Source organism: Choloepus didactylus, chromosome 5 (assembly GCF_015220235.1).
Source record: "Choloepus didactylus isolate mChoDid1 chromosome 5, mChoDid1.pri, whole genome shotgun sequence".
NCBI lineage: Eukaryota > Metazoa > Chordata > Mammalia > Pilosa > Megalonychidae > Choloepus > Choloepus didactylus.
Window position 1 is genome coordinate 157,852,307 of NC_051311.1, and position 17,352 is coordinate 157,869,658.

The 17,352-nt window shown below is 44.1% G+C and overlaps 1 pseudogene; it reads left to right on the plus strand.

The window, feature by feature from the left end:
* Positions 1–15,227, plus strand: part of LOC119535484 — a 60,369-nt pseudogene extending 45,142 nt beyond the window's left edge.
* The last annotated feature ends 2,125 nt before the right edge of the window (positions 15,228–17,352 follow it).

Below are 17,352 nucleotides of genomic sequence, written 5' to 3' on the forward strand. Positions count from 1 at the left end.
TCCTATTTACACATGAGTTGACACCTAAAGGAATGTGGAGATATGTTTGCTCTCTCGCCCACCTACACCCTGCCATGTCCCAGGTACTTTGCTCTGGGATGACAGACAAGATTTTGTGGTTGTGCTTTTGCATCATAGGAGTCAAAAGGTCTTTGGTGGATACTTTTGTGCCCATCTTACGTAAACCTATGGACAGCATATCTCTATGAACTTATATCAATTTATTCTCCTCTACATAGTAGAGAATATTTTTTATAGATATGTGCAGATATCAAGTAAAAAACTGTTTTTTACTTCCATCTCACAACATCTTCCCATAATTTGGGAAGCTATGGTCTGTAGTATGGACTGAATAGTTTATCAATGGGATCATGGTAAAGGAGAGCCTCCCCACTGTGCTTCCTATAGGGAAGTCCCATCCTCTTTGCATGGCTGGAGAACAGGATTAACAAAGCTTTAAATCCCAAGCTACAGCCATATAGCCATGGTCAGAAATCACAATATAAACTCGGTCTGCTATTTCACCAAGCATTATTTCTCGCAGGGACCCGAACTTGAACATGTCAGCTTATCTTTTCCATATTCCTTTGCTCTAATTCTACCAGTCAAGAAAGACTCAGAACAAATAGGAAAAAAAAAAAAAAGAGAGAGGGATCAGAAGCATCTATTTTTGCTCACTTTCATTTTCATGGCCTGTTCGGTAAAGGTTGGTTTTGGGTTTAGAATATCTAGAAATTAAAACTTTTGTAGCAATTAAGAAAATAGAAACAGAGTATTTCTCATTAATGCTTATGTTTACACATGTAAGAATGTTTTGCTTTATTGAAAGTTGATATGCCATTTTTACAGTGAAAATTGTAAGCATCAGGATTTATGTCAAGAAATTTTCTGTTTTGCCCATTTTCTAAGGCAGCAGGTATCCTTGGCAGAGTAAGGACTTGCAAATATCAAAACACTTGAATAAAGTAAGAATTCATTCAGTCAATTACATCAGTGTTACCCCAAAATGATAAGAATAATGGGGGGAGGGGCTCATTTTTGTAGTTTTGTTTTTAAATGAGGGGTACTTTAATTTGAAGCTGCTGTGAACTAGGATGGGAGGCGTAAACGCAGTTCTAACGAAGGGGAAGTGAGGACTCCCTGGTAGGGCGTCCCTAGGCGGCAGGGGCAGCAGAACAGAAGGAAGCCAGTGTGACTGTGGTTCCTGAGCTCGGAAGGCACCAGCGGCCTCTCCTGGACGGGGGTGCTGAGGTGGACCTGGGAGGCTCTGGAACTTGTCAGTGGGATGTGCAAGGCCTCCAGCTGATCTTCAAGGTTGTCTCTTTCAGTAACTGAGGCATGAAGTCAGCACTGTGCTCCAGGTGGCTGCTGCTTCCTTTCCTCTCTTGGGAGAGGGACAGGTGGCCCCTGGCTGCCTGCAGGTGTGGACCCTCTAACCCAGAAGCCTGCGGGTGTGGACCCTCTAACCCGGGAGCCACCTTGGCTCGGGGCCAAGGGCTGTGAGTTTCCTGGTACTTGGAGGGGGTCCCTTTTCCTGTGGCCGCCACGATGCATGGACAGGCAATTTGGCCCAGGCCTGTCTACTGGAAGTTGGCCTTTTGGGGCTAGATCTTTTTATTTTTATTTTTTTTAATTAAGATTTATTCACATACCATACATTCATCCAAAGTATATAATCAATTGATCACATTACCATCATACAGTTGTCCATTCATCACCACGATCTATTTTTTTTTTAACATTTTCCTTGTACCAGAAAAAGTGAAAGCAAGAGTAAAAAAATAAGAGCAAAAAAAGAACACCCAAATTCTCTCCCTCATCCCCCCACCCCATCCTTCCTTCAGTTCTTTCTGCCCCCACCTTTCTACTCATCCATCCATGCACTGGACAAAGAGGAATATGATCCACAAGGCCCCCACAATAACACTGTCACCCTTTGTAAGCTACATTGTCACACAATCGTCCCCAAGATTCAAGGCCACTGGGCTGTAGTCCGACAGCCCCAGACATCCACTACTAGCTATTCCAATTCACCAAAACCTAAAAAGAGTCATCCACATCGTGCGTTAGAGTGCCCACCAGAGTGACCCCTCGGCTCCTTCTGGAATCTCCTCTCAGCTGAACCTCTACTTCATTCCACTTCATATCCCACCCCCACCCCCCACCCCACCCCCGTCAAGAAGATGCTCTCCATCCCACAATGCCGAGTCCAGACTCCTCCCCGGGAGTCACACTCCACGTTGCCACGGAGATCCACACCCCCTGGTGTGAGATCCCATGCAGGCGGGAGGGCAGCGACCCCACCCGCCAAGTTGGCCCAGCTAGAGAGAGAGGGCCACATCCGAGCAACAAAGAGGCACTCAGGGGGAGACTCCCAGGCACAACCACAAGCAGGCCCAGCCTCTCCCCTGCAGCAACAGGTTGGGGCTAGATCTTTATGTGACTTGTTATCTTCTCCTGCCACTGGCTAGGACTCCATTGTCCTGCTTGCCACAGCCTCTCCTATGGGAAGTCCAGGTCCATCATTTGAGGTGGGGACCAAGAATCTATTGTTAACAATTGCCCCCAGGTCATTTTTTACCATCAGGCAAATTGGTAACTTGGAGTATAAAAGATGTGGTTCCCACAAAACAAAACATACAGCTCCTTTTAAAATCGAAGGGACCCTTGGGAAGACGGTTGCTGCAAAGGAGAGGCTAGGCCTCCCTGTATTTGTGCCTAAGAGTCTCCTCCTGAATGCCTCTTTGTTGCTCAGATGTGGCCCTGTCTCTCTGGCTAAGCCAACTTGAAAGGTGAAATCACTGCCCTCCCCTCTACGTGGGATCAGACACCCAGGGAAGTGAATCTCCCTGGCAACGTGGAATATGACTCCCGGGGAGGAATGTAGACCCGGCATCGTGGGACGGAGAACATCTTCTTGACCAAAAGGGGGATGTGAAAGGAAATGAAATAAGCTTCAGTGGCAGAGAGATTCCAAAACGAGCCGAGAGGTCACTCTGGTGGGCACTCTTACGCACACTTTAGACAACCTTTTTTAGGTTCTAAAGAATTGGGGTAGCTGGTGGTGGATACCTGAAACTATTAAACTACAACCCAGAACCCATGAATCTCGAAGACAGATGTATAAAAATGTAGCTTATGAGGGGTGACAATGGGATTGGGAATGCCATAAGGACCAAACTCCACTTTGTCTAGTTTATGGATGGATGTGTAGAAAAGTAGGGGAAGGAAACAAACAGACAAAGGTACCCAGTGTTCTTTTTTACTTCAATTGCTCTTTTTCACTCTAATTATTATTCTTGTTATTTTTGTGTGTGTGCTAATGAAGGTGTCAGGGATTGATTTAGGTGATGAATGTACAACTATGTAATGGTACTGTAAACAATCGAAAGTACAATTTGTTTTGTATGACTGCGTGGTATGTGAATATATCTCAATAAAATGATGATTAAAAAAAAAAATCGAAGGGGAGCTATCATTCAGACTCATGATTCTCACACTTAAACATGCTTCAGAATCACCTGGAGGGCTTGTTAAAACACAGACGGCTGTGGCCCACCTCCAGCATTTCTCCTTCCGTAGGTCTGGCGTGGGGCCTGAGGATTGGCATGTCTAACAAGTTCCAGGTGATGATGATGCTGGTTGTTTGGGGACACTTGAAAACAACTGATTTGGGAAGTACTTTATAGTTTAAAATCCTTTTATACATTCTATGCCTGTTAATTCAGGCAACTAAATTTTGTTAATTTAAAATTGCTTAGACTTCAGGAGTATTGAGAATCATACTGGAAACAGTGTGCCAGGGTGCAAAGAGCAAGGACTCTGAATAGCCAGTGTTCCCTGAGAACCTCTTTGTTCCAGGCATGGTGATAAGCCATGTCTTAGAAAGGTTAAACAATTTCCCCAAGATTGACCTGTTAGAAGAAGTAAGATTTGTGCCCAGGCTGTCTGACTCCTGAGTCCAGATCTTCTTTAATCCATGGTGTGCCCTTTCCTACAAATGGCAATAAAATGCTTTTACTCAAAAAATATTTGTGATATTTAAGATAAAGGACCAGATTCTGGGTCAACCCAACTTCCTCGTTAGTTAGTTTCTTTTGGTTTCAAAGAACAGAGGCTTATTCAAGTTCACCTTAGGAGAAGGAGGAAACCTGTAAACCAAAGCTAGGAAGCTGCCAGGCAGAAAAAGAGCCCCATGGACCTGAAATTCTCATTCTCTCTCCCTCCCTCTCCCTCCCCCCACCTCTCTCTCTCTCTCTCTTTCACTCTTGCTCTCCCTCTAGCTCTAACTCTATATCTCTCTATCGCTATCTCTATCTCTATCTTCTGTCATGGATTCATAAAGTCTTCCCTGTCCTGTGTACCTTTTGTCATTTTCTACTATCATTTGGTTTCCACTCTTCCTCACAGCTTTGCACCCTCATAACTTCAACTTACACATGGCCTCAACTTTACCTCCTGACACTATTTTGTCTGCCACCCTCCCTGCAAACTAGGTCAGTCTCTCCTGGTTCCCAAATAGATGCCCTAAGGCAAGAATTGGAGAAATCCTGGGTACTTTTTCATGCAAGGCTATTTCATCAATTGGCTACCCTTGGTCAGGGGACTGCCATTAGCTCAGTCAACTATGGCTAGGAAGGCAGGCATGGTCTCATCGTATAAATCATAGCCAGAGTTGACATGCAATGTTTGTTGATTAAATAATTATTTCAAATGGGAAAAGTGTTGAGAGATTTCAAGTATATCTTGTTACAGCTAATTCATACATATTTCCAGTAAGCTATTTGGTGTTTATAACCTAGCATGGTGCTACAGATGCACACCTTTACACGGTGAGGGCCACAAGAGGTCAGAGGTGGGGAGGTTGTCATCAATGTCACAGCTAGAATGTAAGGCTGCTGCCAGACAAAGCCATTTATTTCTTCAGGGGCTGCCACAGATTGTGCAGTTCTCCTAACATTTTCATATGGGTGAAAATACGGCTTAAACAAACATCAAAGACAATCTTGGTAAAATCTATATCAAGAAAAACAGAGCCTTCAGGAAGAGGAAGTACTGTATGTTCCCCCCACTTATTGTGCAGGCTTGCAGATGCCCATTAACTTATGTCAGCGATTGTCTCTTTCTTTTCACAAGCAGATGCAGAGTCTTGTTAAATTAGGGGCAAGGAGTAAATGGTCCCAGGTTTTACATACCTGGGGGTAACTCTGACACTAACTAGTCCTTCAAACCAATGTGATCACATCAGTTCATTTCAACTAAAAACATCTGAGCCCCTATTAAATGTCAGACACATTGCTAGGGGTTGGTGTAGGAAGGGGAGTAGGACAGAATTCTGGCCCACAGAGCTCTGTTGAATGGGGAAAGACATCCAAAAGAGATTAACTTATTACCCAACAAACAAGAGACACCCAAAAGCTCTAGGTTCAGGCAGATCCAGGTTAAGTTCTGGGGCTTCCCGTATCTGAGCCAGTGGTTCTCAAGGGCCAGCCTGCCAGGGCTTTTTAAAACAAAGATTTCTGGGCTCACCTCCAGAATTGTCCCATTCAGCAGGTCTGGGGTGTGGACCCAGAATTTGCATTTCTAACAAGTTCCTAAGAAGTGCTGAGGTTGTTGATCTGAAAGCAACACTTGGAGAAACAGGGCGAATCAGTGACGACTTGAGCAAGTTTTTCTGCCTCCTGCCCCCCACTGACCAGCAAGAAGAAAGAAGCAGGAACAGGCTGGGTCCCCTCAATTCATAAAGACAGTTCAATACCAGAAGTCTGAGCTGAATGCATGTGCAGGGTACACAAGCAGAACTGCCTGCTAGGCAAGTTGAGAACCTGAGCCTGGAGCGGAGGGGACAAGCTGAGTTGCAGTCATCAGCATACTGGTGGAAAGTAAAGTCATGGAGGTGCGTAGGAGAATTATAGAATGAGGAAAGGACTGATGGCAGGGGAAGCAACACCAGAGAACCACATTCTCGTATTCTCATGCTCTTTGCCCCCACTCCCTCTTTCCTTTCCTTTCTCTTTCTCTCTTTCTCCTTCTCTTTCTCTCTCCCTCTCTCCCTTCCTTTTGCTCTCATCTCTCTCTTCCCCTCTCTATTCCTCTCTCTCCCTCTCCCTCTTTCCCTTATCTCTCCCTCTCCTTCCCTCTCCTTCTACCTCTTCCTCTCTCACAGACACCCACTCCCCAAAAACTTGTCTTCAGTAATTTACATGTACAGTGTTCACCTAAACTTTGACCTACTTGGCTCGGTGGCAGACTACTCACAATGGACTTGTCAGCCACCTGCTTTCTGAAAGTGTCCTTTACAAGTTACCCCTGAACCCGCAGTCTGGTCTGCCCAGCTGGCCGCTCTCTTGGAGGCCCTATTAGTCCCGGGCCAGCCCTGGCACCCTCTCTAAAGGTCCCCAGCCTTTGGCCCCAGGCCAGTGAAAACCCTGGAGAGGGGGCGATAAACCCAGAAGAACCAAGCTGAAGAGGAAGGAGAGAGAAGATGCAGACCAAAAAGAAATAAGCTGACAGTGGTGTCCTGATATGGCTGAGGAACTCTGTCTGAGGTCTTTACCAAGAAGATGTTCCAAAAACCTTGCAGCCAAGGTGACCATTTTGAAGGACACCATGAAATTGGACTACAGATCTTTGTTTAGCTGAGAGGGGAAAGCAAAAATTTTCATTACTTCACAATCGCACCTTATAGTCAAGTCTGGGAAACCCAAAAAGGTAGCTAAGGGGAGAGAAGAGAGGTGAGCCTGGATTCACCCTCTCCAATTTCAGCTGCTCTGTATTGGACAAGCCAAGTCTTGGGACACCTACCACATCTTCACAACTATTAGGGGAACTGCCCTGCCCGCAGATGTGGAGCTTGGGTAGCCATGCTTTGGTGTGGCTTTATGGGTTTTTTCACAATCTCCCCCCTGCTTTGTACTGAGCCCCATCTGATCTGATTGGGGTGGTATGTGGATCCAAGGCCACCCCATCCTGATTCCCCCCCCCCCCCACAACTTATTCTCCCAGCAGCTGGGGTGTTGGTGGCCCACAGCTCCCAAGGATTCCCTCTCACACACTTGCCAAGGCTCAAGAGAGACGCCTTGCCCAAGGTCACAGCCTCTTCCTGGGGACAGCTGCATCCAATGTGGCAATAACAGCCAGGTCACTTTGCCCTAATTCAGGCCAATCCACCTCTAGAGTTTCCCATGGGAACAGCTGAGACCTTTGTTACCACTGAGCTGCAGCTCAACTTCTCCCATCACTGATCTTGCTTCCTTCCCTTCCCTTTCACAGGTGATCCCAAAACACTCCCTAATAGGCTTCCTGCACACTAATATCCACCTCTGAGTCTGCCTCACCTCATCCAAGAACTGCCCAACTGGAGGGTGACCAATGACCTAAAACTAGAGGTTCAGAGGGGCCTGTAGAGGCCATTCCACTTCCTTTGGAGGTTTTTAGTATATAAAAAGAAAAACAAATGTGAAAGCACTATTACAAAAATTGTCGTGTATTTTCACTCTTTATATTTCATACATTGATAACTTTAACAAAAGCAACAAAAAAATGCAGTATGACCATATTATTCCTGAGATAATTATAAGGTTTAATAAAAAGATAATGATTCACAGTGACTGGATCCAGAAATGAGACACAAGTTTAAAATAGTATGAAAAGTATCATCCTTCACATTTCTCAGGTTGTGTATGTGGTGGGTAGTTACCGCAATGCCCACGAGATGCACTTCTACACATCCATACCCTCAAGTATTACTCTCCCAAATCGGGTCTTGGCTTGGCATGTGTGGTAGATTTTGGACCCCAACAAAGACATGTTCTTAATCTGAATCTACATTCCTGTAGGTGTGAACCCATTTGTAAATAGGATCTTCGGAAGATGCTCTTATTAGTTAAAGTGTGTCCAAATTGACAGATCTTAGTCCACATTACTGAAGCCCTCATAAGTGGAAGAAACTGGAAGCCAGAGTCAGAGAAAGCCACAGGAAAAAGCCGGAAGTCAGTGGAAACCAGAAGAGCAGAGGAACAGAGAGATTGATATGTGACAGCAGGCAGGGATTTAAACCGAAGAATCCCAAGGATCGCAGCAAACCAGCACCAGAATGCTATGGACTTTGGGGAGTAAGCATGGCCTTGCCAAACCCTGATTATGAACTTCCAGCCTCTGAAACTATGAGCTAATAAATGTTTGTTGTTTAAACCAACTCACTTTGTGGTGTTTGTCATAACAGCTTGGCAAATGAAAACAGCATGTGACTTGCTTTGGCCAACAGGACAGTAGCAAATGTGATTGTTTTAATTTCCCTGCTGCTAAAACAAATACTGTACAATGGATTTGCTTAAACAATGGGAATTTATTGGCTCATGGTTTTGAGGAGTCCAAAATTGAAGAAACATCAAAGTGATGCCTTTTCCCTGAAGACTGTGGCATTCTGCGACTGGCTGCCAGCAATCCATGGTCTTTGGTTTTTCTGTCCCAAGGCAATGCACATGGCAGCATCTTCTTCCTCGTCCAGGGCCTGTTCACATCCAGTTTCTAGCGTATCCCATGGCTTCTCCTTCTGTGTCCAATTTGCTTTGCTTATAAGGACTTTGGCCATATTGGATAAAGGCCCACTTTCATTCAGTCTGGGCTCACCTCAACCAATAACATTGTCAAAGATCCTATTTACAAGTGGGTTTACACCCACAGGATCAGGGATGGGACCTGAACATGCCTTTAGTGGGAAACATGGTTCAGTCTCCAGTAGTGACATAAGCAGAAGCTGGACAAGTCCCTCACACATTGGGGCTTTCCCTCTCTTGCTGCAGAAGACAGCATGTGAAGAAGCCTGGTGAACCAGCTGGAGGATGACATCATATGCAGCACAGATGAGCCATCCCAGCTAAGGCCCCTAGACCAGGCAGCCCCAGCCTGCCAGCTGCAGCTGCAGGAGTGACCCCAGCGAGGCCAGCAGGAGCCCCTCTCCACTAAGCCCAGGCTAAATCGCTGGCACAGAAAATGGTGAGCCAAGACTGTTGTTTCTAGTCATTAAGTTTTGGGAGTGGTTTGTAAAATTCCGTTTGGAGAAAAAGAAAAGGAAATGTGGTTCCCTGCATGAGACATCCTTCCTGTCCCATGAGAGGTCCTGCCATGGCCTTGCATGTAATTTGAGTTAGGCTAAGCAGGTAGCCTCTTTTAGGAATACGAACTATGGAACCTAAAAGACTGAGATTGCTGACAATAGAAACTGAAGCTGAAGGAGCCACAATGACCCAAAGAATGCTAGTTATGAGGAGGCAGAAAGCATGAATAAGAAGGAAACTTCTGGAGAAGATGGCAGAGCATGGAGCTCCAGGACTCAGTCCTTTCCCCAAAACAGCTATTAAACAGGCAGGAACTGTCTGAAACAACTGTTCTGGGGCTCTGGAGGCCAGAAGAACACTGTTCAGTATCCAGGGAAGAGCAGGAGGAAGAGGCTGTTAAACTACTGTAAAGAACTGGGTACCAACTCCCTGCAGGGCTGCCAGCACCCATCCCCCATTCTCACAGCAGGCCACCTTAGGATCCTCTCTCTGGCTAGGATCCTACTGCTACTACGGACAGTAAGGGACATAAAAATCCTCTTCCCCAAGAAAGGGGAAGGAAGGCACACAGACAAGTGCTCATCATGGCTTTTGATATGCAAATTTGGATCCCTGGGTCCTGGCTCTGAACTAATGTTTCAACCCACCCTCGACAAAGGCGGGCAGCAACCATTGTTTTATCCCTGCCCCAGAGAGGGGTGATGGCAGTGGAGACTTAAAGATGTAGGGCCTCCTCAGGGCTGTGGGGAATAGTTTGCTGAAGGGCACCATCTGCCGGGCAGGCCAGGAATGCACAGCTTTGAGGAGCCATCAGAAAGGTCTTTGGCATTCACCCTGATCCCCTCCTCAGGGCATTCTGGACCAGGTGCATGCCCCTTTTATGTGTCCCTGGATCTGTTTGGGCTGGGTAATAATGACTTGGAAAGTCCTGTCTGGTGTGACCCTCCTCCCAGAATTTTCCAGGGAAAAGCAACTAGAGGTAACAAAAGAAGTGTAAAAGCACTACAGAAGCAAAACAAAAGCAAACAGAACAGATTAAGATTCCAGGACAAGGAAGAGAGGAAAGGAAGATTTCTCCCATGGGTGAAACAATTGCATAAAAAGCACAATCTTAAAAATTGTACCACATATTCAGGGCAAGAATCAGATGAAGTAGAGCTGAGAGATTCTGATCAGTTAAACATGGGCTATTCTAAAAGTCTAGAATAAGTGGAAACAAGTGTCAAAGAAGAGTCTTAACACAAAACCAATCAACATTGAAACTCTAGGCAAGAGAGAGAAAATGATCTTCAGAATAAATACATCAAGTTCAAACAAATCTCCTAAATCAATTCAAATAGATGAAGAAAAATATGGCTACAGAAATAAAGGATATTGAGAAGCCACTGTGTGAGCATAAAGAAGAATTCAAAAGTATAAAAAGGAACATAACAGAACTGATGGGAATGAAAGGCACAAGACAAGAAGTTGAAAACACACAAGAGGCATACAACAGCAGATTTGAACAGGCAGAAGAAAGAATCAGTGAACTAGAAGAAAGGACAATTGAAATCTTACAGACAAAACAGAGAAAAGAATGGAAAAATTGAGCAGTGTCTCAGGGATCTGAATGACAGCATGAAGTGCACAAACATATGCACCATGGGTGTCCCCGAAGGAGAAGAGAAGGGAAATGGGGCAGAAAGAATATCTGAGGAAATAATGGCCCAAAATTTCCCAATTCCTATGAAAAATATAAATATACATGTCCAAGAAGCACAATGTATTCCAAAGAGAATAAATCCTAATATACCTACTCTGAGACACATACTAATCAAAATATCAAATGCTAAAGATAAAAAGAAAATCCTGAAAACAGGAAGAGAAAAGCAATTTGTCACATGAAAGGGATCCACAATAAGACTTACAACTGCTCATCAGAAACTGTGGAGGCAAGAAGGCAGTGATATGGTATATTTAAGGTACTGGAAGAAAAATACTGCCAGCCCAAAGTTCTATATCCAGTAAAACTGTCCTTCAAAAATGAGGGAGAGTTTAAAATATTCACAGGTAAACAGAAACTGAGTTTGTCAATAAGAGACCTGTCCTACACGAAATAGTAAAGGGAGTTTTGCAGGCTAAAAAGAAAAGACTGGAGAGAGAGGCTTGGAGTAGAGTGAAGAAATGAAGATTATCAGTAAGGGCACCTAAAAGGGTAAAAAGAGAGACCAAACAAACAAACAAACAAAAAGATATGACATATAAAAACCAAGGGATAAAATGACTGAAGTTAGTACTGCCTTTATAGTAATAATATTGAATGCTAATGGATTAAATTCCCCAATCAACAGATGGGCAGAATGGATAAAACAGTATATATGCTATCTATAAGAGACTCACCTTGGACCTAAAGACACAAATACTTTTCAAAGTGTAAGGCTGGAAAAAGATATTCCATGCCAACAGTAACCAAAAAACAGCTGGGGTAGCTCAAAATAGACTTTAAATGAAAAACTATTAGAAAAGGAGGACCCTGCATATTAATAAAATTGGCAATCCACCAAGAAGAAATAACAGTCATAAATATTTATGCACCTGACCATCCTGCCATAAAATACATGAGGCAAACACTGGAAAAATTTGTAGACACCTCTACAGTAATAGTTGGAGACTTCAATACACCACTCACATCAATAGATAGAACAACTAGACAGAAGATGAATAAAGAAACAGAGAACTTGAATCATATGATAAATAAATTAGACCTAACAGACAAACAGAATATTGCACCCCACAACAGCAGGATATACATTCTTCTCAAGTGCACATGGATCATTCTCCAGGATATACCACATGTTGGGTCACAAAACAGGTCTCAATAAATTTTAAAAGATTGATTTTATAGAAAGCACTTTATCTCACCATAATGGAATGAAGCTGGAAATCCATAACTGGTGGAAAACTGGAAAATTCACAAATATATGTAAGTTAAACAAAACATTCTTAAACAATCAATGGGTCAAAGAAGAAATTGCAAGGGAAATAAGTAAATATCTTGAGACAAATGAAAACAAGAACACAACATATTAAAACTTGTGTGATGCAGCAAAGGCAGTGATGAGAGGGAAATGTAAAGCCCTATACACCTACATTAGAAAAGATGAAAGAGCTAAAATTAAAGACCTAATTGCATCCCTGGAGGAATTAGAAAAAGAACAGCACACTAACCCCAAAACAAAAAGAAGGAAAGAAATAACAAAGATTATAACAGAAATGAATGAAATTGAGAATAAAAAACAATAGAGAGAATCGTCAAAACCAAAAGTTGGTTCTTTGAGAAGATCAATAAAATTGACAAAACTTTAGCTAGACTGTCAGAGAAAAAAAGAGAGAAGACGCAAATAAATAAAATGAGCAATGGGGGGGAACATTACTACCGACCCCAGTGGAGCCAAGAGAGCCACTGGAGCCAGAAGATTCTAAGAGGACACTAAGAACAACTCATTCTATCAGGCTAACATCACCTTAACACCAAAGCCAGATAAAGATACTACAAGAAAAAAAATTATAGACCAACACCTCAAATGAATAAAGGTGCAATAATCCTCAACAAAATACTAGCAAATCAAATCTGACAGCACTTTAAAAGAATTATACACCATGATCAAGATTTTATTCAAGGTTTTATGATCAAGGTTTTATTCCAGGTATGCAAGGGTGGTTTAACACAAGAAACTCAATTAATATAACATACCACACTAAGAAATTGAAAGAAAAAATCACATGATCATCTCAATTGATGAAGAAAAGGCATTTCTTGATTTAAAAAAAAAAAAACTTAGAAAAATAGGAATAGTAGGAAACTTCCTTGTTTTGGTTTGCTAAAGCTGACAAAATGCTATATACCAGAAATAATGGGATTTACAATGGGGATTTACTAAGTTAAAATTTATAGTTCTTAGGCCATGAAAATGTCCAAATTAAGGAGTCAATAGCAAGATACCTTCTCTGAAGACAGGCGGCTGGCATCTGGGACACCTCTATCACGTGGGAAGGCACACGGCCGGTGTCTGCTTGTCCTTCTCTCCAGGCTCCGTTGCTGTCAGCTTCTGACTTCAGTGGCTCTCTTGGCTCCGCTGGGGGCTTTCTATCCCTGAGCTTTCTTAGCATCTCTCAGTGTTTCTTTCTCTTTTATTTTCATCATAGAAGATTCCATTAAAAGGATTAAGGTCCACCTTGAATGGGCTGGGTCACATCTCAATTGAAATAAGCTAACCAAAAGGTTGCACACACAATATATCTACAACCACAGTAATGGGTTAAAAGAGCATGGCCTTTTCTGGGGGAGATAACAGCTTCAAATCATCACATTCTTCAACATGAAAAGCGGTATATTTGAAAAACCCACAGCTAACATTGTACTCAATGGTGAAAGACTGAAAGCTTTCCTCTATGATCTGGAACAAGACAAGGATGCCCACCGTCACCATTGTGATTCAACATTGAGCTAGATGTTCTAGCCAGATAAGTTAGGCAACTAAAGGAATTGGGAAGGAAGAAGTAAAACTTTCACTATTCACAGACAGCATGATCCTACATGTAGCAAGTCCCAAAAAATCGACAACAAAGCTACTAGAGTTGACAAACCAGTTCAGCAAAGTGGCAGGAGACAAGATCAACATACAAAACTCAGTGTTCTACACACTAGTAGTGAGCAATCTGAAGAGGAAATCAAGAAAAAAAAAATCCATTTACATGAGCAACTAAAGGAATCAAATATCTAGGAATAAATTTAACCAAGGGTGTAAAAGATGTGTACACAGAAAACTACAAACCATTGCTAAAAGAAATCAAAGATGACCTAAACAAATGGAAGGACATTTGTGTTCACGGCTTAGACTAAATATCATTAAGACATCACTTTAACCCAAATTGATTTACTGATTTATTACAATCTTAATCAAAATTCCAACAGCCTACTTTGGAGAAATGGAATTATCACATTTATTTGGAAGGGTAAGGGGTCCTGAATAGCCAAAAACATCTTGAAAAAGAAACACAAAGTTCGAGAATTCACGTTTCCTGAACTGAAAGCACAGTACAAAGCTACAGTGCTCAATACAGTATGGTACTGGCATAAGGATAGATACATTGAACAATGTAATAGAATTGAGAGTTCAGAAATAGATCCTCACTCACATCTATGGCCAATTGCTATCTGATAAGGCGACCAAGTCCCCTCAACTGGGAAAGAATAGTCTCTTCAACTAATGCTGCCGGGAGAACTGGATATCCAGAAGCAAAAGAATGAATTAGGTGGGAGCCCTTGGCTGAGGCGAGGGCCTCAGTAACACCAGAAGGAGCGAAGCACTTGGCGCTCCGGGCGGCGGCGCTCTGGGGCTCTGGGGCTCTGGGGCTCACCAATCCGCGGCAGCCCCGCGGGCCCGCGCGCCCCGACCCCGCTCAGGCCCCGCCGCCGCCACGGTCCAGCCGCTAGTCCGCAGTTAGTAGAAGGCGCTGCTGCTGGAGCTCAGGGGTCTGCCGAAGGAGCGGCGGAGGGGCTTCCGGGTGACACTAGCGGACGAGGGCGACAGTACAGCTGGGAGGTGGCCATCTTGGGGTCCCCCGACACCTACTACGAGGACGGCCGCTTCAAGGCTCGCCTCAAGTGCCCCATGGAGTACTCATACTCGCTGCCGGCGTTTCGGGTCCTGACCGAGATGCGGCACCCAGACATCTACCGGACCCGGGACGCGCGCGTCTCCATCCTGCACCCGCCGGTGCCCGACCCCCAGGGCCTGGAGCTGCCCTCAGCGCGGTGCAACCACACCCAGAATGTCGGGACCCTCCTGCTGAGTGTGCGCTCCCTCCTCAGTGCGCCCTACACCTTCCCGCCGTCCGTGGCGGACGCCTCGGTGATGGTCACGGAGTGGAAGTAAAGCAGAGGGGAGGTTCAGGAGTCCACGGGCCTCATCTGGAAACAGGCCCTGGGGACCAAGGCGCACGCGGGGCGCCACGGCGTGAAGGTGCCCACCCCGCGGGCCCAGGGCTGCGCCAAGACCGAGGCCCGGGCGTCCCGAGGGCTCGGGCCTCTTCTAGGACGACTGCTGCGACGACGGGGAGGTGGAGGAGGAGGCTCACAGCTGCTTCGGGGACGACGAGAACCCCCCGGGCAGCGAGGAGTCCTGACTCCCCCCTCCCCACTCCCGCCGCAATAAACTTACACATTTCGCACTGGGACTGGGGACTGCACAGGGCCCGGCGATGATCGCCTGATGCCGGACAGACTCTACCTCCCGGGAAGTTTGTGTGTTTTCTTCCCTCCTCCTCTGGTTGTTCTGTCCGAGGCCTTTTTGCTTTACCATATTTGTTCTGGGATTTTCTCTGCGGCAGAGAAGCGGGAGAAGCAGGTTCCCTCCCTTGGCTTCGAGGGCACAGCGCGGTCCGACTCCTGCTACCCAGGAACTGCCCGCCGCCAGGGGGCGCCGCCCGGAGCCACAGATGGGGCTGGTGCCCCCTGGAGCGTGGGAGCCAGGAGGTCGTGGTCGGGTTAACTTCTGGCCACCCCGTTCTCTTTGCTTTGGTTTGTTTGGAACCGAAATAAAACCACTTTTTGATGTGTGGGGTTGGGGGGGGGGAATGAATAAGGACCCCTATCTTACAGCATATACAAAAATTAACTCAAAACGGGTCAAAGACCTAAATATAAGAACCAGGACTATAAAACTCCTAAAAGAAAATGTAGGAAAGCATCTTCAAGATCCTGTGGTAGGCAATGGTTTCTTAGACTTTGTACCCAAAGCAAAAGCAATAAAAGAAAAAAAATAGATAAATGGGACATCCTCAAAATTAAAATCTCTTGTGCATCAAAAAACTTCATCAAAAAAGTGAAAAGAAAACATAAACCTACTCATTTGAAGAAAATATATGGAAGCCATATAAGTTTTGGAAAGCAATACAGCTTTAATATCTAGAATATCCAGGATATATATAAAAAAAATCCTACGCAACACAAAAAAGACAAACAACCCAATTAAAAATGGACAAAAAGCTTGAATAGACATTTCTCCAAAGAGGAAAAACAAATGGCTAAAAAGCCCATGAAAAGATGCTCAACATCCCTAGCTCTTAGGGAAATGCAAATCAAAACCATAGTGAGATATCATTTCACACCTACTAGAATAGCCAGTATTAAAAAAACAGAAAACTTCAAGTGTTGGAAAGGATGTGGAGAAATAGGAACACTCATTCATTGCTGGTGGAGATCTAAAATGGAAGACAGTTTGGCAGTTCATCAGGAAGCTAAGTATGGAATCACCATATATTCTGGCAATTCCAGTTTTAGGTATATACCCAATAGAACTGAAAGCAGGAAATCAAACAGATTTTGGCACACCAATGTTCATAGCAGCCTTATTCTCAAATACCAGAAGATGGAGGTCCATCAGCTAATGAATGGATAAATAAAATGTGGTATATACATATACATATATACATATGATGGAATATTATTCAGCCGTAAAAAGGAATGAGGTTCTGCTACATGAAACAACATGGATGAACCTTGAGGGCCTATATGTTGAATTAAATATGCCAGACACAAAAGGACAAATATTGCATGATCTCACTGTTATGAATTATAATAAGCAAGTGCATAGAGTTAGAATCCATAATATAGGTTACCAGGAGATAAATTGGGGGTATAGAATTGGGAGTTGATGTTTAACTTGTACAAAGTTTCTGCTTAGGCTGATGGAAACGGTTTGGAAATGGATGGTGGTGATGGTAGCACAAAATTGTGAGTGTAATTAACAGCCCTGAACTGTATGGGTTAAGGTGGTTAAAAGAAGAAACTTTAGGCTGTATCTATTACTAAAATAAATAATAAAAGATTTTATAAAAATGAAGGAAAGAAAGCATGAGTAAGCAGAGGCTGCCAGACAAAAGAAAGAAAAGAAAGGAGATTGACCAAAGGGGCACGGAGAAGCAAAGATGGAAGGGGCAGCTGTGTGGCCGCCCCAGAGACAGCAGCCTTGCCTGGAATCACCTCTGCCTCTTCCTGTCAGACATCCATAATGAATCCCTCACACTTTTTTTGTCCAGGGCAACTTAAGTAAGCCCTTTTTGCTTAACACCAATAAAGAAAGAGAAACCAGCAATGTTGTAAAGAGATCTGTAAAGGATTTAAAAAAAAAAAAAAATCAGCTTGCCCAAGGGTGTTTATTGTGGTGCTATTCATAGCATCCAAAAATTGGAAACAACCCAAATGCCCAAGACGACAAACATGTGGACGATGTTGATTCATGGAAAAGTG